The 24,116-nt window shown below is 40.9% G+C and overlaps 1 protein-coding gene across 9 annotated transcripts in view; it reads right to left on the minus strand.

The window, feature by feature from the left end:
- Positions 1-21,968, minus strand: part of SPATS2L (spermatogenesis associated serine rich 2 like) — a 102,944-nt gene extending 80,976 nt beyond the window's left edge. For 4 of the 9 annotated variants that reach the window (XM_042808544.1, XM_042808546.1, XM_042808545.1 and 1 more), the window contains exon 1: positions 5,335-5,473. The gene's annotated coding sequence lies outside the window, so the exon portion shown is untranslated. Of the gene's footprint in view, positions 1-4,855; positions 5,290-5,334; positions 5,474-21,938 lie in introns of those variants that run through there. The other 5 variants (XM_033010822.2, XM_033010824.2, XM_033010823.2 and 2 more) reach the window with 3 other exon arrangements.
- Positions 21,969-24,116: the final 2,148 nt, after the last annotated feature.

Below are 24,116 nucleotides of genomic sequence, written 5' to 3' on the forward strand. Positions count from 1 at the left end.
AATTTTGGGACTTGTCATTTTTTCCACCACTAGTATAACCTACAGTCTCTGAATACATTCCCACTCAGAAGTACCACCACACCCAGACTGCATGTGCAAGGCTTTTATTGCATTTAATTTTACACAGAGAACTATACACAGCACTGTAATTTATATACTAAAACCAGATAGTTTAAGTGTAGTGCAGAAGTGGAAGCCACAAGCTGGATGCCTGTAGGACAGTACATACTGAAAGCTGGTTTTATATATTACTAAGAAAGCAATTACATCTGAAACAACCATTTCAGTACATGCTTGAGCTTAGAGTCATCCAAAGCCAAAATACTCTTTCTTGGCAGTTGTACTTGAACTAATAAGAAAGCCTTAAGTTCTGATCTGCCAGCTTGCATCAGTCTTCAGCAGCAATAAAAGCCACATGCCAAGGAGAGCACTCAGGTGGACTCTCAAGTGCTGATCCTTCAGGGCAAGCTCTGCACAGGTTTCTAAGATCAGCCAGGATCCTGAAGTACCATCATTCAGAAATGTCTCATAGAACAAACACTATCTTTTGGTGCTGTTGCAGATAAGGTTCAAACACCATAAATCCTTGCATGGATTTTGCATACAGTCAGGACAAACATCAGCCTACCTGCCCTGAATGTGGGGTGTTTGTTTTTAAATGCTGGCAGGCAGGTTGGCCTTACCAGCACAGAAGGATAACAACTCAGTGAGACTGTGCTGTCAACACAACAGTGGTAGCAGCTTCTTCAATGCTAACTCAAAACACACTCACAACTTTCAAGGATTGTCACCTCCCAAGAAATCATACCCACAGTCCACTTGGCCATGAGCAGCACAAACAGATAACATTGCTCAACACCACTCAGAACATAAAACTGCTTCAGGCCTCTTAGAAGTCTTCCTTCATGGAACCACTGGGTTTAAGTTGCCACTTCTTAAAAAAAAGAAATAGAACAGACCTTCAGTCAGTGAACATCAAATAGAACTGTACTGGAACAGGCCAAAATCTGTCCCCAACTCCAAGCAGTACTACACAGGTATTCAGAAACAGGTGAGGCTTCTTTGCCATTTGAACTCTTACCTTTTCAACACTTGGGAGATTAGATTCATCAGTAATTTAAACACTGGGCAGAGTACACAGCCATAGGCATTTTTTTCTCAGTCAGCAAACCACTACAGAGAATACTGAAAGGCCTATTATGAAGGCCAATCACTATCCTTTTCTTGAATGACCACATGAAAATCGGTGACTGTTCCACAATGGATTGAAAGGGCCTTTTGTCTGAAGGAAAAGGACAAGGAGTCACCAAGTATTGCAGATTCATTTGTAACTCATGGTTTTTGAAGAAACTGTATAGCTTCAGTTAAGAGCAAACCAAGAAAAGAACAGGCTCTGAAAATGTTATGCTACAACCCTTTCCTATTATGTATATGCAGAGCACATTTTTAGATAAATCTCTTTTGTATTACAAAAAGATGGGCAAGCATTCTATATTATTGTTGTTTTACATGAGAAGTTTAAAACACAATCAGAGTTTTGACTTTATTCCAAAACCCTAATTAGGGTCTGCAGCACTATTTGCCTTGTCTAAACAGAAAATCATGAGAAACTTTTTTGGTACAAGATCTAGTAAAAGCATAATTGCATTGGGATAGTAAGTGAAAACATTGCCACTGTTGCTTAATAATCACTTTAGTAATTGAACAAATTTGCCATCACCCATAAAGTACATGGTGGCCTATTCAATAGAAGATATTTTTTATACTGAGGAAGCAGCATTTGACTGTTTAATTTTGCAGTCTGTTTCTGAAGTCTCTCACAAAAAAGGGTCAATTACATCTGCTGACAACTTCTCAGAAGTAACAAATGTTTTACTTCTCCACCCGCCCCAATCACATTTTCAGTTCTCAGGTTTTACACACAAATGTACACATACCCAAAATGGGATTTGCACACATGATTTCATTACAGAGTTTCTAAACAAGTCTCACATGGACAAACTTTCAGCAGGAAGGACAGTGAGGGCTAATAAGCAAAACCAGATTTCTTCTAATCTGTATCCAGAAGTAGGGAATTACTGCACTTTAATTCAGAAACAAAATTCACAGCTGTCAGACTTGCCCTCTTCACCTGTCTGTTCCACTCATGTATTACGAAACTGAACAGTCAAAAAATGTCAGTTTTCATTCTCCAGCTTCTTGCCACATCCTGGAATTTATATTCCTTGCGCTTCCACAACCCCTCCTGAAGTCAAGCAACATATTTTGCACACACCATTGGTCAAGGTGCCAGCTGGATTCAGCTCTTCTGACCGCCCTATCAAATTATACCAGGCAAGGAGCCGGTCTTTGGCATGTTACACGACAGCACTACTGGGGCCAAAATCTTGCTGCTGGAATCACCCAGGATGCCACTTTCAGATACATATCGGAAGTAGAAGTCCTGCCATGCCAAATATATCCCCAAGGTAACTATACACCCCATCATCTCCCACTCTGTAAAACATGAGCCCGTAGCCCTCAGCACTGTAAAGAGATTCTTGCAAATGCAAAGTAGAGATAAAACAACGCTGCAACATCTTCTTGAAGCAAAACATGCTCAAAACCAAACAGGACGAAGAGATGTGAACAGCACAGCCCCCTGCTAACCTCAATGAAGCTCAGGGCCTGATATATTTGATATAATGGTGCTACAGAGTGTTGCTTTCAAACAACTATTAGCAGGGAAGGGTGCCGAGCCTAAAATAAAGGCACTCTGCTATCAGAATTAAATATTTAATTATTGTTCATTTTTGTACACGAAGCAGAAAACTTCAAGAAAGCTGGTAAAGCATCTGAGAAGGGAGGAAAAGGCAGGAGAAAGAAGAGAGAAACTGAAGGACTGGGACAGTGCAGAAAAACATATTTCCCCAGAGTAGCATGGACAATAAAATCCTTAATGTTAACTATAATTAACAGTTAACTGTAAGTTATTTTTCTTCCCTTGATCCTTCTGCAAAGCCTCACTGCCCCTAGGTCTTCTGCTCTAAACTGTTAACACAGCTTCACTTTTATCCTCCAGTGCACAGTAGAAAGTGGAGTTTGACCTTTCCTTTAGATGTGTAAAGCACCACACCAAATTGTACTGAGAGAATAACTGAGGATTTGTGGGGTGTTTTTGTATTCTGCATGATTAGCATTACTTAACAGTGTCCAAAGATGTCCAAGACATGGGCCCTGAAAATGTAATAGGAAATACAGTCCCTAAAATGACAAGAGTCAACACATGTGGCATGAAAAGGAACACAAATGTAACAGCCTTAGCGAATTAATAGCAAATACAGGTTGTCTAAAACTGCTGACTAGCACAGCTTTGGTACTTCCACCACTGCTAGAAGAAAACTGAAAGAAATGATAAAATACATTGCAGGCCATTGGAACCTTGTTGTGCTTTCTCTTTAAAAATAGCCCCGAACCAATTTCAGATCCGTACAGGTATTTCCTTAAAATTTGGGAAATGGCAGGAAGGTGTCCTGACATAGCCTCATTTCCATTTCTATTAGCAAGAAGGACTAGATAAGAGTAACTGATCTAGATTCAGAAACAAACCTTCCTCAACACAGAAAGTATTTGGAGATCGTTGTGTTCAATTTTTAGGCTCATTACTACATGTCAGAGAAAACAGTAACTCTTAAGCACATGCTCCTTCTCAGGCATCTGCCTGGGTATAAGGACTGTGACAACAGACTCTTCACTTAAGGATAACACTGAGAACATTTTGAAGGATGCTTAATCATAACACTTTCTTACACAGTAAATTTCCCAGAGTTGTGACCTCACCTCGTTACATGTTTATACAGCACCTGCCACAGTATAAGCCTTATCTTGATTAGTATCCCATTACATTTAACAGATCCTGCTGTTCTCATAAAGGGCTAAACTCCTTCAACTCCCATAACACAATTAGTGGGAAAACACTCACAGCCTAGGAGCACCATTCAGCTCCAGCAGGTTGTGATGATGCCTCGCAAAATTCATCAACCTCTTTTGACCTGGGAATCCTTCTGCGTTTACACAGTTTGACTACATTCACAGAAACAATTGTGGCAAGGGCGAAGTGCCCTGCTTACAGCAGCTTGAAGACTCCAGTTAGTGGCATTCAACAGGTTACCACCCAGGATTTCTTTCATGGCCAGTGCAACTACTTTCCAAATTAGCCGTAACATTCTACATGCAGCAGTATTTTCCACTTTATAGACAGAAAGCTGTTAGTTTACCCAACCACCACATTTTGCAAAATATTTTATGACTGCATCAGGAGCTCAAATAAACAGAAGAAAAATGCTTCACACATACACGTTAAAAGTTAATAGAAAATAATTTCCACGGAAGATCATTTGTTGCCTTAAAGCACATTTGTAAACTGGAATCAACCAAATCAATCCAGGGGAATGCGACCTGGAATGAAACAGATGGATCTTCTGTTGTGCCTCTTAGCTCTCCTAAAGAAAATAAATCTGATAGTACAAGTGATTCACGTCTCAGGATAGTGAGGCTGAGGGTGGGGAAGTAGCTTACACTATTCATTTACAACTCAACAAAGGAAGCATTGCATTCTGCTAGAGAATAAAAGAATATTGCCAGCTGCCACTGCTTATCAACAAATTCCACACCTAATGATGAAATTTTTCAGGCTTAGTAAAAAGACAAAGAATGTTGAAAAAACAAAACAAACAAACAAAAAAACACCAAAACACACACACACACCCCACCTTAGCAGTCTTCTACCTTGGCGCACGTAAAACAAACCCTCAAACGGGTGGACTCGGGCAGAACCCGTAGCTGGGGCACAGCAACCTCCGTCCCCCCCCCCTACCTCAGGGTGCGCTCGCAGCAGCGTTCCACAGCCCACGCAGAAACGCACGGCGGGCTCAGCGCCTCCGGCCGCGAAGGCTGCCCAGGGATAAACGGCTGCGCTCGGGCAGACCCGGCTCCCTCTTCCCGGGGCGGGCAGTTAATCATTTATGACCGGAGCTGTTACTGAATAGCCTTGAACAGCCCAGCCCGGCTTCGGCGGCGCCCGGGGACCGGCGGGAGAGAGCCAGCCGCGCCGAGGGGCTCCCGGGCGCTGGCAGAGCCGGGGCCGAGGCTGGGCCCGGCTGCGGTCCCCGTGCCGCCGAGAGGGTCCCGCCTGCCCCCGCCCACAGCCGGGGCTCGGCCCGGCGGCTTAGAGCAGCGGGTGGGGTGGCACCACAGTAACCGTCCCCCTCCCCTCCTCAGGGAAATCCCGGCGGGGCCTCCTCCGCCCGCCGCGGGTGCCGCCGAAAGCAGGGCAGGGCAAGGGCGGCGCCTTACCTGGTAGCGGCTGGTCGGCAGCGGCAGCGGGGCCCGGGGAGGCGGGATGAGGGCCGGCGGGGCGCGGCGGGGCGGCCGGTAGCGGGGCGCGGCCGTGGCTCCGCCGCCCAGCTCGCGGGGACGGGACACGCCTCGCGCCCCTCCCCTGCGCGCGCGCGCTCGCTCGCGGGACCGCCTCAGTAACGGCCGCAACGGCTCCCGCCCACACAGCAACGGCGGCAGCGCCGCCCCGGCCCGGCCCGGCCCGCGACCCGGGTGCGGCCGCGCAACGCGCGTCTGGGCTCCCCGGCGGGTCGGGGGGGCGCGGAGAGCAGCCCCCGGTGGCGATGATTTACTGCTGCGGCGGGGCCGTCGCTCCTGCCTGGGGGCAGTAAGTGCCCGAGACGCGCAGCGACAGCACTCGTCCTCATGTATTCAAGAACTTCTCACTAAACAGAAGGAAACGGGCGGCATCAACCCTTGCTAGCACATGAGTCTTCCTATCTGTGAATGCTCGTGGCAAACAACCAGAGCATAAAAATTTACTGCAAGGTTTTTGTTTTTTTTTTCAGTAATCGGTGTTTTAAAACACTGCATTAAAGCTCCAAAGGAAAGACGTAGTCGGGGTTGTTAACACAAAGCTAAAGAAGCAGTACATAACTGCCCTCTTAAATTTAAACACCAGAATGTGGAGGTACAACTATATGCTTGGACCTAAAAAATTCAGAGCAAATTTTCCATAGACAACTGTAATCTGGATTTACTATCAATATTGGTGTCTTAAACCATCATCAGCATTTCCCTTAACCCAAACACATACCACTTCTAATTTTTGTTAACAATATGAGCCACAAGTATTGGAAAATCATAGCATTTCCTCTCAAAATCGTTGCATACCTCGTTTCCTGCTAACGCGAAGGAGGCTCTTTTGGTCATAACACACCTCTACTCCAACTCCCTACCCTCAGCCATCAAATTAACTTCTTACACCTTTACACGCGGTTTGGAGGCAGCACTTATTATTTTCAACCAAAACTTCCCAAACTGCAGCATGGAAAACAATTCAAGGTGAGATTTACAATAAGTATGTATCCAACCCACCCTCCAAAGCAGGAAGAGCTGGCAGTGTTTCCCTGTGGCAGGCTTGTGGGCTGTTGGAGAACCACCTCACCACTCACGGCTCTCCGTGCCAGCGATTTCTACTCTATTCAGTTGCAGTGGCTTCACGGAATGAGTATCTGTTGAATGGACTCATCCACTTGCTGCAGAAAGCTAGGCATGAATTAGATATTCAATGTTTTGGTGAGGCCACAGGTTCAGAATTAACATTTCATTTGGAATCATGTCTTCAAAACTATTCAGAACTTCTGTAAATGCTAGTTTATTTTAAACAACGTAACTTTGAATGTCCAGACTTGTATTTGTGTTCTTTAGAGTGCTCTTTATAGTACTGCTGACATTTATCTGCACCCTGAGCTGTATGAATTTTGCCTGGGAGTTTTGGAAACGATTCTAAAGTTCCAGAGAAAGGTGCATTATATTCATAAAACAAGGGTGCCACTGACCTTTCAGCACAAGAGAATAGATGTGAATCATGGACCTAAGACTCATCTAAAGGAACACAGTGGAAACACACAGGATGAAAGGCTCTAAAGGCTTTACAAATTATATTTGGATGGGGGAGAGCAGGGAGAAAGAGAATGTGGGAAAAAGAAGAATGAAAAAGGATCCTGCTGTTTAGCTCATGCATAAACTGTATGTGCTCAGCCAAAGGTCACTCCTTTTATTTTCTCATTAATTTCAATGATGGTAGATGGTATATGAAGAACAATCTAAAAATAAGAACAGCCAGAAATAGCTTAGGTTTTTGTGTGTCAGTGTAATGAGAAGAAAAACCTGAGCTGCAACTACATTCTATAGCTTTACTTTTAACTTTTTAAAAAATAGTGACTTACATTTTATTTAAGATGAACTGTAATTCTATTTAGAAAATTAAACAAAAATTAAGAGGTGTGCTTTTTATGAATTTTACAATAAAATTTTTGTATCCCATATACACTGAAATTAATTCCTGTTTTGTTTTGTTTTGTTTTTCTACCCACCACTGTTGGTGAGAAATAGCGTATTTGGACAGTTTTGAGGGTGAGTTGTCTGGGTACTAAACATAAGTGAGGAAAACACTAATTACTAGGCTGAGTTGTAAACAAATAGAGAAGGAATAACAGCTTTGGGAAGCCTGCAGGTGCATGCAAAAGCTGGTACAAGGAAAGTGCCATCCACAGCAACTGAAAGCAGAGGCCCGTATGGGAACATAGAAGGGAGCATGAATATTCTGCAATGAGGATCATGAATGGCTGCCTCAAATCTGAAGGAAACAGGAGACCTTCATACAGAGATTGATGCAACATCTGCCAACTTTTTTCTAGGGAATAAAGGGCCAATATCTGGAAGCTGGTCTCCAGACAAGGTGCCACAGATTGTACCCCAGATTCTACCCCAGTGTTGAAGGAGTTTTAGCATTACTCCACCAGCTTTATAATTTTTGCAGAAAATGTGCAAATCTGCACTGACTTGCAGTATATTTGGCTGTATGCTGAGCCTACATTTTCAAAAAGAAGACACCGGCTGCCCAGAGTTCAGTTCTCATCTTCTGTTTATGCCAAATAGCAGTACGAACCTTATGGTCAACACATGTTGCAGTTTTCAGTTCCTCTGTAGAGGTTATTCACTGATAAAGGTAAAATGATAATCAACAACAATTAAACATCCCAGCTGGAAACTTTGGGCTATATTAGAAGTGAGATGGCTTGGTCAGAGCACTGACTTTGGATTTTGCATTAAATCCTCACTTCACAATATTTCATATACAACCACGGTCATGTTTCTGATGTGACCACAGGCAACTCATTTAATTTCTCTGGGCCTCGGTTTCCCATCTGCAAAATAAGAAAAGAATTTATAAACCTCACTGTGTATGACAAAGATTATGAGGTACTCCAGGTGTAACTGTACAATGTAGTAACTTTGGCAGTAAAGGTGCCTGAATGATTTCTTGCTCTCTTGCTACCTTCCTGTCTCCATCCTGGCACTGCAATCTGTTATTCTACTCAGTCTGTGAAAATTCCCTGCAGACCAGACCACTGGAATGACCTGGGCTAAAAATACTGCTCCCCCTTTCTTTAAAGATTTTTTAACTGAGATCCAGTTGATATTGAAGCTCCAGCAGCTGGTGACCTGTCATGAAAAAGACCTTGAAATCTGACGCATCATACGCTAAAATCAGATAATGAGCTGCAGTAATCCAGAGGGATGTCACAACACAACCTTTGTAAAATCATTGTATCCGAAGGGGAAGAACACAGTCACGCACAATATGGGTTTGTATCTTGTGCCATTTGATTACTGTTGGGACTAAAGATGGAACAGGAACCAAGTGAATGCAAAAGTGATAAAATATCTCCCTATGCAATTGTTCTGTCTCTTTGCTTCTTCAAACACCCACTGCTTCCACAAGGCCGACAGACTCCAAAGCTTCAGTTACATCAGTAACACCACGTCCTCTTGGACTGCTTCTCAGCAGTTTCACAGTACTACCCTAAGCAGGTCACTGACATTTTTCCTGGCTTGCAGATGAGAAACAGCAGCACAGAAAGCAATGGCGCAGAGAACTTCCTGGCTGCAGAAATGAGACACAGGTCTTCGGAGTCCTGCCCAACGCAGCAGCTACAAAGCTTCACCTCCTGCTCTTTGGTGGGACCTGCTGCCTCACTGAAGGGACTGGGTACTACTGGCAGTGACAGGACTGAAGACACAGAGCAGGGAGGAGAGGCGTCTGGAAGGGAGCTGAGGTGTGTGTCTATATATATTTGTTTGCTGGTTTAAATACCAGCATTGGTGATTAAAAGTTCGTTAAATGGCAGCAAATTAAATCAGTTGAAATTCACCTGGCACAAAACCGTTTCTGGCTTCCAACAGGGAAATTGATTCAACACAGAAATTTGGAAATAAACTGGTACAGTCACAGTGGTCTGGCAACAGATCTGAAAGTGAAGATAGGGAAACCAGCAAATTATGTAGCTCATGTTGTACAGCAGTTGCTAATCCGGGACATAAATGTAACAAGGCTCTTTTAAGGCAGCAGAAGTTCTGATAAAAACATTTTATCCTGTCTTTTGTTAATGGCAGTTAAAAATTGCAATGTTAATGGAAAGAAGTTCAAAGAGAGGTACCAGAAGTGATTAACAGGGATATGCCTTCAGGAGATAGATGTTTACATGCTTATCTTAGGAGAAAGCTGCCAAGCAAAGAGAAGACAGAAGATCCTTTCAAGGGACCTGTGTGGAGTCATAAAGAGCATTATAGAGTATCAGCATAAAAAATTCTGACAGTCACTCACAATGGACTAAAAACCTAGAGAGGATGAGTTTCTACACGTTATCAGCAGAAAGTTGTATTAAACATTCAGAAAATTTTTAGAAATAGAAAAGCCCCTGCATTTGCATGTGTGATCCCAAGCAAAAAAATCAAGGAAGACAGCTTTTTTTGGTTCTCAAAGCTACAGGTCAAATTCAGAAAATATAATTCACAACCCACACAAAGGTAATGGCCATTATGTTTGCTCAGACCAGGCCTGAATTTGATTAAACGGTTATGAGCACGCAGACTATATACTATATAAACAAAAATTGGTTTTGCAATGAGATTATTTATATCAAAGAAAATTTCAACTGCTGCTCTGAGATCTCACGTTTAGTTAAAAATACAATGTCCTCAAATAACTGACATTCAAAGTACAATATTCGAAGAAAGATTTCTATTTTTACTTTTCATAAGATTGGCAAACAGGCTGGTTAAACCCTTCACAGAAACATGCTTGAAAAAAGAACTTGAGCATTTTCTGATTCCAGAAGCAATACAGCACTATCTTGTGGTGTCTGTTTCAGAGTGAGTGGACTTGAGCAGGGTGGTAAACACTTAAGAATGACTGAAGTTCAAAAACAAACAAAAAGAAGCCTTGAGCTCACTCTTATAGTAAATGGGAAAGAAGTGAGGGAAAGGTTGGCAAAAATCAGCATAATAGTAGGCTTATTGTTGAATCTGAAAGCTCCACTTTCCAACAGTGTCCCTTTTCTGGGAAGCTGCACAACCACTCTGAAAGCGCTTTCTATAGAGATGATAAATCTATGGTGGAGATTTATGCACATTCAGATTAAGTCAGGAAATCAGTAATGAAAAGGATAATTAAATAGAGAGACAAAAACCTAGAAGAAAAATTACCAAAACCCCCAAAACAAACACAGCTAACAATACACCGTGATATATCAGGTCCTGGGATTCTGACTCTGACTTTGGCACCTATTCTTGATTGAGCAACATAGAGGGTAAGCAACCTCATCCTCTTCCTCACTGTGGTTCCCAGGATTCCAGAGAGGAGGACTCTGCACAAAAGCAGATTCTGGGCTGTAGCAGAGTGTGTGAACAGATGAGGCTTGGTATCTTTGGTCTTTCCATCTTAGGTGTTTCTTTTTGCACACTCTCTTAATTCATCAATAGATGGAAAGGCATAAGAAGAAAAAAATATTCTGTACTTATATATGCGATTGTTTGAGACCACAGCCTTTCTGCTCCTGTGGGGCATCAAAAAAGAAGCAAAAGATAGGGAAACAGCTCTCAGTGACACCAGCCAACCCCAAAAAAGGTTGTGGTTGCCTGGAGGAATTTCTGATAATGACTTGCAGTTCCAGGATGTTGAAGCTGTGTTAATGCTCATCTTCTGATTACTTCCACCATGCATGCAGGGTGCTGGTATGTGCTCAGCACTAAAGAAACATCTGAAGAGGTACTGCCTTTAGTTAGCAGCAGTGGTAGACCTTTCCTCTGTGGTTAGACTAGAGCCTGGGCTAAAGAGGCTAGTCTCACTGTTTAGCTTTAGGCATCCAACTCCGGTGCCTAGGCCAGCAGCCTTGGTGCCTAGGTTGTCAGGGAAGCTATAGGTGTCCCGCTGACTCTACATGAGCCTTCAGCCCCATAATCACCAGTTAGATGCCTGAGGTTAGACTGTGAAAAACCCCAGTGCAGGGATGACCTGAACCGGCACAGTGTTACTTGTGTTACTTCTCTGCAGCACTATCCTGTAAGGAAAACTACCCTCTAACCCAGAGACACCCTGCCACTGTCGGCTTCCAGCAGCTTATGGCTTTATGTTCCGAAAGGGCTTAGTCCGCACCCAAAACTCTAGCAACAAAAGAACACAGAACATCCATTAGCTGGTAGCACTAGTAGATTGCTGTCCTCTGTTTGGACTTGGTGCTGTGAGCAGAAAATCTGAGGGTTCATAAGCTAAGTGAGACATTTTTAACATTACAGTCTTCATTTTATAACCAACAGTCCAGGCTTTCCAGGCACAAATAAGTGAGGTGCTGTGAGAGCTGGCTCCTTGGACACAGGAGTCACCTCTTTCTTTTTGATTTTAGAAGATGTACAGCCAACTCAGAGTGCTGATGGTAAAGCAAAGACAATGACTGAACAAAATTTAGTGAAAAAGCCCTTCTCTTTCCCATTACTGCAACTCTAAAACATGCAAATTCAGTACCGTGTCATAGTCTAATGAGCAAACTACTCCAGCTTTGCAGTATAAAAATACTGCAACTCTGGGAGAATCTTTAATTTGTGCACCATGGCTTTTTAATTAATTTATTAAATCTTGTCCCATTTCTCTAAAGTGGATTCAGTCCTAGTGCCTGAATAATCTCATGTGGGAGCGAACAACAGACGCAGATGAAAAAAACTTGACATCTAAAAGATGTGAATCTGCTTCCAAGTTTTGCACTGCAAGATGATCTGTAGTAGAAACTATTTACAATCCTTTCTCCCACACCACTGGACAGAAAAAAAAAAAGTTCCACAGAAAGTGTGGCAATTCCAATTTCTACAGTTCTGTCCTAGGTGGTATACAGAATGGTTACATCAGCCCTTACCCTCTTTCTCCTTTCTGCTAACAAGAATAATTTACAACAGTTTGAAATTTTTACCATAGGGGCTGAGTGAGTTTATGGATGGCAATTTACTTTCTGCTACGAGTAAGCCAGGCTCAATTTGAACAACAGTCTTGAGGTAAAAATCACTGTATCATTTAATAATTGCACAAAACAAAACAATTTCCTTTAAACACTGCGTCTGATAGCAAAGTATTCCACTGCCATTTGGATATGTATGGTAGTTTAACTGACACATTGGTGTAATGAATGAATGTGTGTAACAGGGAACGATGCAATGTAGGGACTATATTCGAGGGCTGGCTTTGCATATGGACATTACTCTGGTCTCCTTCACATCAGAAAAAGTCATCTGCACAAGACAATCCTAGCCAGAAGTAAAAAGCAAAAATACTCAATGCTTTGAAGCATAGCTTCAAAATCTGGATGTCAACATGAAACTTATCTGGGAAGTAATGTAAATAGTGGAAGTGGCATATTTAAATTGTGATTTAACTACTGCAGTCAGGAGTTTGGCAGCTGAGGTTATTGTTGTTGATACAGTGACATGTCTGCCAGTATTGGTTGGCCAACAGGCAGAAACATATAATCAAGTTGGAGAAAACAATAAATGCAAAGATTACGCAGCTTTAGTGTGGTTACACAGCACTCAGGGAATTAAAGTAGTAAAAAAAGCTAATGACAGAAGAAATTAAAAGGTACCAGAAGAACAAGGGGTAACAAGGTTTGATCAACCAGCAGTGTGCTTTAGAAGTACAGCGATCATAACAGAAAATCTGGCAGCAGTGTGATTCAGAAATTACCAAGGTAATTTAAGGTTTATTTCTGAATGATGCTAAACACAGATTTGGTTTGTCTCTCAAGAGAAGCTCAGCATGGTAGAATCCAAATTCCTCAAAAGCAAAAGGAAAGTGTCCCCATGCCTCTGTGCAACAGGAATGCAGTACCTCTGTTTAACAGGGAGAGAGTCCCAGCTCAGAAAGTGCCTCACCCATGTCTGCATAGGAACAAAGGACTGAATGCAGCCCTCTAGCAGGACCCTACTTTATAGTAGCTGTTGAATGTTACCCTACAATTAAATCTGCTTGAAACAGTACTATGGCTAAAACAAGAACAAAATCTGCCTAGGTGCAGCATCTAGATTGATTTAATGCACTAACACAGCTTGCTACTTCCAAAGATCAGAAAGGACAGCTCATGGGCTGAGAGAAGACAGAGCTGACATTAAAAGAACAGAAGACAAAACTGAAAAAGGGACACATAGATATAGATACACACACACACACACACACACACTATTGAAGAAAAAGAAAAAAACCCAAACCAAACAACAACTTTGGGGTCATCCTTTGTACAAGTGCCCTACTGGGTGTAACAATTCAGACAATAGTTCTGTAGTCATGGTCCTCAAATCTTCTCGAATGTAATGAACATGTCCCATTTGCAATCCCTTTTATTATACAAGAATATCATTCCTTACTAATTAAAATCCTTAGCTGGCTTCAAAATTTTATGAGAAATACCATTATTCTACGTCAGAGCAAGCACTTCTCCCTGAAGGATATGTAAGGAGTTAACTCACACAGATGCATATTGTTACTTATCAGCACTTCACTGCCATTACCATGACAGCAAGGCAAAGACCATTTTGTTCTGTCCCAGTCCTCCCTCAGCAGAATGGCCTGTTGACTTCCAAATTCAGAATCTTAACACAAACTAATGTTTGAGGCCAGATTTTGCATTGTGTCCTAAAAACTCAATCTGATATGAAATCTAATGAAAAGTGGAACAAAAGGCTGACCTTTCATAAGGCTAACTGAACATTAAAAGGCTGATTATGCTGTTTGCAGTACAACATGAATAAAAAGAATCAAACAAAACTCAGACTGAGCATTTGCTGGGGTAAAATGTGCCAAAAACTACCTCAAGCTTCTTTTGTTGCTCAGAGACAAGCACAGGGATCAGCATGTTGCTGCTGCTGCCTACAGGACATGTATGTCTGACAAGAGGAATCATGGTACAGTGAAACGACAGTAGTTCATCAGGGAAGTATGTAAAACAGTGAGTGAAATGCAAAGGAACAGTCAAGAACATGTAACTCACCAGCCATCATTATACTTCTGATCTGCATATCCAATAGATTATAAATATTAACATAACTGCTGCAGGAGGAGGCTGGTAGGGCATCAGAATTACACTTTCTGATTTACTCTGACACTCTGCACACAGTTCATGCCTGAAGAATAAAGAGTAGATAGACAGAATGCTACAGACAAATAACATAAGGAATACGACCGCTTCTAGCTGTTTCAGGCTCTTTATCTGGCTCTACAAAGGTCAAATAATTAAGGAGTCTCTTGTACAATAAAAAATTCCTCCACCAATCCCATTCACCAAAGCTGTATGAGAAAAAACACAGATGTAAGTTCTCCCACCATTCCTGGGTAGAAACAGTTAGGATGAGGTAGAGAAGGAGAGCAAGGCTCAGTGAAACAGAACTCTGGCACAAACAGGCTGGAAAACAACTGGAAGGGAAAGATGAGAAGACAGCAGGATGCAGGTGAAGCAGAACACAGCAGATCTTACTCTCCTGGAGAAGAGGTTCAGTGTGTGTGTGTGAACATCATGATAGATCCAGATGGTCTTCTCCACCCAACAGTGTAGTTTGCTCATGTAGGTCTTGGAGGACAGTTACCTGAACAACCTGTTCCCTCCTGTAAAACTTGTCATGTCATCTGAGTTTACCCTGCAGAGCTAACCACAAAATAACAAAGTCTTGAGCTGTTCCTCACATTATATCACAAACACTATATAAGCTGTGTTTGTCTACAGCAAAGTCAGAGTTAATTACCCCACAGGAGCAGAGGCAGCCAGAGAAAGATAGAGAAAGAAAGCAGAAAGGAGATAGAGCTAAACTGCAGTTTGCAACAGTTATGCCATTTGATTCCCAGCTTCAAATAAACCCTTTGAAGTAGAACAGGTTTTTTACATTTTAAAAAAGCTGCTTTTCAATATGCATCATTGTTTATGGTTGCAAAAGTGACTCTACTTGAACACTGAACTGGATATTCAGTGTTGAAAAAGGCAGCGGAAAATTTATGTGCAGTCCCCCATCATTCACACAGCTCCCATGCCACATTCAACACTTAGTAGCTGCAACAGTAGTAAGCATTACAGTCACAGCTGACATTGTTTTCCAGGCACAGTTCAGAAACCTCCCCTTGATCCCTACAAACCACAAGCTGAATGGTATAGCTCCACAATTGCAAAGTCTGAATTAACTAACAGAAAAAAATAATGTACCATCTTTGTGAACTCTGCCTGTCAAAAAGATCTTCAAGAGCTACAGAAGAGAATATACCACATGAACAAATAAATGCTGTAGCTGCTGAGCTGGGTTTCAGAGCACTGTTCTCTCTTGTCTCTTCCACCTCATGAAATTAGACTATAAATACCAAGCAGAAGTGCAAATAACTTTTTAAGTGGAGAGTAAGTTTGCACTTACCCGAGGAACTCTGGCAACTTTGCCAATCAAATCCACATAATCTATTATTTTGTTAAAAACAGAAAGTTAAAGAAGAGGAGGCATGCCTACCAGAGCTCTCAAAATGATGGGTAATGTCAACAGAGAACAACGGGATAACTACATTGTTATTTTCTACCTTATATATCTTGCTTCAGTATTTAAAGGGTTCACCCTCGTCACCTATGAGATTTCTGGGACTTTGTAGACTTGACAGCACTTAAATATGTGTCAGAATTCCCAAAGTTTTATCTTCACCATGAGAAATAAAAGGTCTGTATCTACTGCATACATCAATGGATGATGAAGAGGACCTCAACAAATGCCTGCTGTGTATCTGTGTTTCTGTAAGTGACAGATGTAAGTTAAGGATTGCAGATCTGACTGTGCTATATTGAACCTTAAATCCCAGAAGTATTGAGCTGTAATGAAACAGGGTAGGGAGCAGTTGTTAATTTTAACTAAATTATCTACAGGAACAGCTGCATTTCCAAGAGCAAAGACCCAAACAACAAAAGGCAATGAAGAAAAGACAAGCCTATACATATTTCTTCTAAAATAGCTCTATGAAGGGAGAAGTCACCAGATTTAGAATAAAAACTATGGTAGGACTTAAAGGTACAGTAAAATGCAGTTTTGGTACTTGTTCCAGGGATACCAACACTTGGCTACAATCCCCTTATCAAAATGTTGTGATTAACAAGATAGAAAGCTACACAGTGGTCAAGTAATATGAAATGCTGGCGGTTAGCCAAATGTGGGTTCAGGAAGATATCATTTGTCATGCTCAGCATTCATTGCAATGGAAAAGCTGCTCTGAGATCAAAATCCTGATTGTAATCCATCAAACCAATAACCACAGTGAGTCGAATGGCTTAGCAATTGAGATGACAGAGCTGGCTGAAGGGATGGTGCTAGGAATTAATTTGTGAAGCTGCTATCAGCGTGTAAAAAGCTTTGGATAAAGGGAAAAGCAGCATGGTAATTGCTAATAAGCACAACATAGGAATGATATCAAAAGGGTTATTAAAAACAAACCAAACCAAGTCATGCTGATTTTTGAAGGAAAAATATTTAGGCCTGCTGCTCACAATTTAAACAAAAGGTAGGTCTACACACCCCTTCACCTGGTATGGGCAGAAGAATTCAGTTCTCTTCCCAGTCAACATCAGTCCGGGTCCATACTGAGTGATGTGAGTGATTTCCTCATCGCTGCCCTGCCTCTACTGCTTTCACAGGAACCAGCCTCCAGCAGCTACAGTCACAGGCTATGTTCAGAGTGGGAACATCAGGAGAGTTGGCGTGCTGGACCATTCAAACTAACTGAAAACAGCTTTTGCAGGTGGGCAGTAAGAATACCACTGTCACACAAAATTGATTCTGCTTGGGGCTACTGCTAGCACTTTGGCTCCATCTGGCCTACTGGACACGGTGTGGGAGAAATACACGGACTATCTGTGCAAAAGCAATCTGGCATGTCTGCAACCATGAAAGCAGGATCAATCTGACATTCAGCAAGACTCTGACCAAACCCTGCTTATCTTGCTCTGGAGTAAGTCACCTCAAAGAAGCCTTTGATATGATTGAAATCCAGCAACAGTACTCCCAGAAACTTTGGTTTCTGCTTCCTACTGCTTTGTCACTTTGACCCTTTATCTCCCATCCACGGGATTCTTGGCTTTAGTGTACTTTTTTTTTTTTTCATCTAAATATAGTAGCTCTTCAGCCTTTTTGTCTCTCTACTGCAACCTTGGATGCCTTTAATGGATCCTGCATGAAAATAGGCTTAGTTTGCATTCTAATCAACTTTGGTGACTTATGCTTTTAATTAGTCCTTCATATTCCTCCAGTCTGCATGGATGGTGCATTATAAAGAACCCTTTCTACATGTCATTGTGGTTTCAACTTGAGGGGAAAAAATATTTCACAAATGGGATGGATACAAGAAATATATGCAATTTATCATAAACCATTATGATTTTATTCTCTCCAGCTGGAGCAGCAGACGTGTTAATATGATTTTCCAATAGAAAATGTACCATGTGAATTATTATTCCATGAGGAGCAGGGGTCCGACAAGGCCCCTATTTGGATACAACCTCTATGGAATTCTCAACATATTGTAAATTGCTGGATCTGAGTAACCCCTTTCCAAAACCACAGTGGGCCTCTGACTGCCTTGCACGCAAAGATTTAACATGTTAATTGACCAAATCATGCTCACTTCAATAGCCCCTTTGTGTTCACGATTTGACCCACAGGAGAGCTCTGAAAGTCTAGAGCACAACATAAGTGGTAAGTACTACTGGGCCACATTTTGAGGTTCAGAATCAGTTGTTACTTAAGGTTTGTTCAGGCAAACTTCCATTTAAGTAGAGCACTGAATCAAAACCCCAGTAAGTACCTCCAAATTTTCCCCATAATTAATCATTTGATGTATCAATTAAATATAATGTTCTTTGACATCTTTAGTCTTGCAGGATTAAATATCATTCCAAATCAAAGATACTCAACTGTCACCTAAAAAGTATGATTTGTTGCTAGCCAACGTGCTCATCTGATAGTTGAATGAATTGAGAAGTTCCTATGAGGGTTCTTGAAACAATCTTTCATTACAGTTATATTTATTGCTAGTTTCTAGCTGTATCCAGCAATACTTAGAATGATTACTCCAGAAATGAGGTCTAGAAAAAACATATATCCTAAGAATATTAACTGTGTATAAACCAGCAACTTTAAGACGTCAAGATCTTTTCCCATCATGTCAGACGTATGGTACTGACATTAAATATACTTGCAACCAGTTTAGAGAAGTAGATTTCTTCATACTGATGAGTAGTTGTCTCCTACAAAATATGTTTTATTGAAGTATTTGTATCCCACTTCTTACTTGGAATAGAAGAGTTAAGAGATAAGCAGGACAGTAAAATTTTGAACCTATCATCTAAAACACTTGAGCCCATGAAAATAATACAGCAAAACTAATGGGCGCTCTGCCATTACTGCTACCAGGATTTCACCTTCTGTGCCCTGGCAACCTGGCAGTTTGCAACACCAGGACTAAAGGCATATTTGTCAGTCTCCTGGTTTTCACATATTATTTGCTTCATAAAGTAAAGTGTGATCATTTCTAGACTTCAAAGATGAAGAGACTCACCTCCTGTCAGCTGAGGAAGTGACATTTCAGCCATAAAAGAGCATTTGAACTTCTTAACATCAGTGGTGCAGGGTCAGATCACAGGTGTGACCTCGGTGTCTCATTCAGAGTCACATCCAGTAACTGATGCTTAAGAAAGAGTGCGACAAGAGAGAAAGCATGCAGTGCGGCTTCTCCACTAAACTTTCCCAGTTTCCATAAATGTGCAGCTTGGGCACCTTCCTTCTGGCATGGTGGAAATTATCAGGATTGAGATCTTAACCTTTCAGGGTTTGAACATGGGAAATTCTGAAGAGCACTTGAGTGTGTCACGTCATATGGGTGACAACTCCCAAAGTTCAAATAGTTGCCTGGATCAAGGCCAGGCTCCTAAGCCCCTTGAAGAACTGCAACATTAAAGTTTGAGAGACACTGGGAGGAGGAGGACATTGTCTTAGTCTTGGCTGATTTTGCTCTGAGGCTGCCAGAGTTTGAAAGAAGGCAAGCGTGATGTTCTCAGTGTTTACAAAAGCCGTCTTAACTCAAAGGTATATTCTGGAGAAACATTGGGCCAGACTCTGTGGAGATCTTATTCATTCTACTGCAAACTTCAAAGGAACTTTAACAAGATTTTATACAAGCATTATAATATTTCAGCATCAGGTAAATGAAGCTCACAAGGAAAACTTACTTTCTGTTTAATCCTAGGAATGGAAATAACCCAGCCTCTGAGATTGAATCTAACCCCTTTGAAGGCAACTGACTTCAGTAAGGGACAATTTTATCCCCATCTCCTGAACACACTAAATATATAATCATTATTGAATAAATATCTCTTGCATGGTTTTTTGGAATGCAAGTTTGAGAGACCAAAAGAAGTCTGGGATTCAGAGCTTCCTGCAAACAAGAAAATACATGTTTTTAAAGCCATCAGTGAGTGAAATTAATCAGAAAAACATTGTTCCGAGTGTGCAATAAATGAAGTGGAGAAATAATTTTCTATATTAACCTGAAATATGTACACACAGAATGAAAGGAAAAAGTAAATTATCACTATTACATACTCAATTTCCAGGGAAAGAGCCAAATGTATCAGGTTTGGGTTTTCCTCATGTGTAGGGCAGAAATATTTTATAATAACTTGCAATACATACAATAAAATATACAACTTTAAAAGCCAAATTATGTAAATCAAATACAGATCTGCTCTCAGCAAGCTCACTGTTACCTAGAGATTTCAATGAAAGCAATGTACAAAGTTCTCCCCTTTTACAAAATCCTTGTCCTGACAATCTTTTCTTTTGCTTTAACAAAAGCTGTCACTTTTGCCATTTGCACAAAGTAGAGACATTTCCTGTTTGCTGCATAGGAACTGAAGCAAGAAAGCATGTAAGTGCCTGTCAGCTCTCCTATCTGAAACACTGTGAAAATACATTAAAATAACATAGCACAGTCTAGACAGGCTCAGCACTGTCTACCTCAAAAATGTGATTCAGGCATATCCAAAAGCATGAAATTGTCTTTGAACTGTAGTATCTTCCAAAAGTAATTTGTTTACCTTTTAGGGTTTTTTTGAGCCTATGCTGTGATTCAAACACTTCCATGATGAATACATTTTTTAATACTAGTTTAGAAATAACAGACGCAACATTCACCTGATCATATGCTGCCAAGGAGCTGGAACTTGAAGAAAAATATAATATATTCCAAAAATAAAAATAAAATTGTGAGAGTGAACACTCATTTCAGGAAAAATTCAACTGAACAGGGGTTAGGAAAAAAAAAAAAACCATCCCTAAGCTAAGCATCCACAAAATTAGAAAAAAAATTGGAAAATTAGAAAACCAGAAGTTTTATATTGTTGTTATTACTTGAACATTAACAATATTAAGCATCAGCTTTCCATGAGAGAAAAAACAAGAATAACCTTGCCCATACTGTAGCATTAAAAGTCATGTTAGCATGAGAAAAGAGGCGGGAGGCAGAAGGGACTCCCAGAACAGACCTAGTCTGTCCTGGCAGGGGTCTATTCAACGTTGCTGAGGGAAGTTCCTCTGAATATGCCAGCATTTCAAAACCTGCATAGTCAGAAAAATCTTCCCTCATATCAAACTTCTGTTTTCCTTGCTTTAAATGAAACTAATTTCCCCATGTCCAGTGGAAGGACAACTTATCACCATTCTTCTTAGAACAACTTCAATACTTCCATTGTTATCTTCACTTAGCTTTTTCTTTTTTTTTGACTAAAAAGTCCCTTTCCCTCACCTTATCTCGTAAGCTATATTTTTTTAGTTTTCATTATTATCTCAGCTTCCCCAGGCTCAGGTTCTTTATACGGTTCTCACAAAAACTGGTGACCTACTTTATATATACCCAAAAAAGTGTATGTATAAATAGCACCACAACATTAAATCAGTCAAAAAAGAATGTTACAGTTTAATATATTTGTATTAACTTGTTGGTCAACAGTCTCATCACTGCCAAAAGATTCATGATCCCTCCACAACGATCTTTACCTTGTCCTGCAGTACTTTCTCCAATTATATTTGGTGCAGGAACTTTATTGATGTCTATCCTGTAATGCACCTTCCACATTTAAGACTGTATACAAAACCCATTAATAATATCACTAGCAGTTTTGAATTTTTAAATATCTTAAAGTTACTGGAACATTTAATTTTCTTATAAAGGTGATGAAATTTGGAACAAATGCAAATGCTTTGCCCTCAGAAAGAAGTCTGGGGAGTAGCTCAAAAGTTCTGAGCCATGGATGACAAGTAAGGGAGAAGAGATCAAAAGATCTCCTTTCCACAGATCCAACAAATATTAGGAGTAGCTTTCAGTTAATGCAGGTCAAGGGCAGCAAATTGTATGACTAATTTCACTCCATGTGAAAACCCAACATAATAAATGTTTTTAACCTAAAAATATGAAAAGAAAAGCAGAAAAGCTAGGGGAGATTGTAACTGACCTGAGAAGAAGAAATCAGCCATCTATTTCAGGGCCATGAGGAACTTCTGAAGCTAGGCAAGGAGACCTTCGCAGAATAATAGGTATGAGTGGGTCACTGCAAGGTTGGGGCTGTTCCCACAGGCAAATAAGGGTTACAAAGGCTCCTTAGCACTGTGAATTAGGGAGTGAAATTGGAATCCAGCTGCTCAAGCCAGTAACCTGAAATAATTGCTGTGCAAAGATGATGATGCATGTGGGCTGTTGATTTTAATAAAGACATTGAGAAACTGAAGGAATTAAGTGTGTTCCAGTCATGGGGAAATACGGCAGTAAAGGCAAAAGTAAGTTGCTCACATATGCCCCAAGAAAAATACAGAGTATATGCAAAGATGCAGTGACACAAAGTCTAGAGCTAGACATTATACATGGAAATTTGATTAAAAAACAGACACACCTTGTCTGGTAGTAAACTGTAATGGGGATGCAGCATTGCCCCAGAATCTCATAATAATGATTTTGACAACTGGCAGAGAACAAGCATGTTCTCTGTGCCTGCAACTCCATGATCTGCCAAGACAGGGGCAGACATCTGTCTTAACAGAGATCATTTTGAGGTATTGGATAGATAAGTAAGCATAAAAATACATTTGGGCACTGAATAAAACAAAGAGGGCTAGTAACTTTTTCTACTGGCCCTAAATTAATAATTTTAAAGAACCCGTGAAGATCTCCCACATGTACCAAGAAGCAAGCCAGGCTAAGCAAAACAGATTTTGCTGATAACATAAGAAAATATGGGTCCCACTGTGTTAGTGGAAAACACTACAGAAATAATAACATGACAAGTGAATAGGCCTAGGAGTTGCAGCAGCAATGAAATGTGGTAATCACCTGAGGAAAACTGAGTATTCAGTGTCTCTACACTGAGAAAACGATCCCAAAGAAAATGGGAAATCGGAATTTGTAACCAAGAATATATAAAGATAAACTAAAAAAAAAAAAAAAAAAAAAAAGAAGTATAATTTGGGGTTGTGCTGGATCTGTCTGGGATGGAGTTAACTTTCTTCCTAGCAGCCCATATGGTGCTGTGTTTCAGATCTGTGGCTGCAACAGTGCTGATAACACACCACTGTTTTGGATATTGCTGAGCTGTTCTTGCACAGTGTCAAGGCCTTCTCTATTTCCACAACACCCCACAGGCAGTGGGCTGAGGGTGGGCAAGTGGCTGGGAGGTGACACAGCTGGGACAGCTGACCCACACTGGCCAAAGGGATATTCCATACCATGTAACTTCATGCTCAGCAATAAAAACTGAGGTAGAAGAAGAAAAAGATGGGTTTTTTTTCCTCCAAGGTGGGGATGTTTGGAAACTGACTGGGAATCGGTCTGCCTGTGGAAGGTGGTGTGCCACCTCCTTTCCTTCACTTGTTTTTTCCCCGCCTCTTTTCCTCACCTATTAAACTGTTTTTTTTATCAAAACTCAAGAGTTTTCTTAGTACTGTCCTTTAACAGAGCTTACCTGGCTTCAAAAAAAACCACAAAACAACAGATCTAACTGCAGTGTTTGCATTTACTCCAACTACCCAGACTTGCAACCACTATTACAGGTAGAACAATACCTGCCTGGATTTTCTTCACTCAGTTGAAGAATCCTTCCCCATTTAATACTACACATTTTTAAGAGCATTTTATCTACATATATGCCTATTATAAAAATCCAAAACCAGAAATGAACAAAACAAATTATTATCAGTTATTATTTCATTCTCCAGAAAAGCAGTTAATACATCACTCAAAAAGAAGGCAATTACAAATACAGAAAGATTAATAAAATATCTCATTGACTAAGCTCATGTCCTTGAAATGCCAGCAATAAAATTCTATACCATGACCCAACTGGAGGAATAACATTTACAGCATGACATGGTCCAGAGCCACCAGGGATGCTTTATTTAGTGCTGAGAAAGAAGAAATACAGTGTTTATTCTTTAAATAGATAAATATTTGGCAACAAAAAGGGAAAGCAAGCAAGCCAGAGTGGAAGATCTAAAGAAGAATGGGGGAAAAAAGTACCACAAACTAATAAACCCTTTAAATGGTAGGAGGCTGAAAAGTAACGCATCTGTATCACCATTTTTCTCTATGTAATACTTTCAAAGAAATCTAAGTGAAAAGATGCAACATCTTAGACTTCACT

This window comes from Tyto alba, unplaced genomic scaffold, assembly GCF_018691265.1.
Source record: "Tyto alba isolate M040663 unplaced genomic scaffold, T.alba_DEE_v4.0 Super-Scaffold_7, whole genome shotgun sequence".
NCBI classification, from domain to species: domain Eukaryota; kingdom Metazoa; phylum Chordata; class Aves; order Strigiformes; family Tytonidae; genus Tyto; species Tyto alba.